Raw genomic sequence first — 734 nt, 5'->3', positions numbered from 1 at the left:
TGAGATACGTGGTAGCCATCAGGAAAAATAAAGCTCAAACTTTACACAAAAGTGGATAAATCAAAACATATTTTAAAAAGTACTGACAAAACTACGCAATTCCTTCCCAAGCTTGACACCAAATCTAGAGGCCTCCTGTAGGTGGGATAACTGTTGAATAAACCATAATACTCTAAGACATGCTGCAATGTTTATATGGAAAGAAAAGTATTCACAACATGTACATGCTCCATACACTTTGTTTTTTTGTTTTGTTTCTATTTTTAAGATTGATTGATTTGAGGAGAGAGAGAGCCCGGGAGGCCAGGAGCAGGGGGAGGAAGGTGGAGAAGGGCAGAGGGAGAAGCAGACTCCCCTCTGAGCAGAAAGCCCCCGATTTCCAGGCCCAAGCCAACAGATGCAGTTGATTCGATGCGGGGCTGATCCCACCACCCTGAGATCATGACCTGAGCGGAAGGCAGATGCTTCACTGACTGAGCCACCCAGGCGCCCCGTGCTCCATATAAGTTGTATAAGACTATGGCTCTATGTCCATCACGTTTCTTTCTTTTTTTAGTGTTATACTATAAAGTTTCTTAGATTTCTGATTTATTTTAAAGATGTTGATTTATCAACATAATGCAACGTTAAAAAAAAATCCTAGAGGCCATACAAGAAAAGACTGATAGATCCATAAATATTAAAAATTCTTCATTAGAAAAAAAATCACAAGTCAAAAGACAAATGAAAAGTTG

Source organism: Ursus maritimus, unplaced genomic scaffold (assembly GCF_017311325.1).
Source record: "Ursus maritimus isolate PB19 unplaced genomic scaffold, ASM1731132v1 scaffold_2, whole genome shotgun sequence".
In the NCBI taxonomy this organism is placed as follows: domain Eukaryota; kingdom Metazoa; phylum Chordata; class Mammalia; order Carnivora; family Ursidae; genus Ursus; species Ursus maritimus.
The sequence above is the reverse complement of the archived record's forward strand: the minus strand, read 5'-3'. Positions refer to the sequence as shown.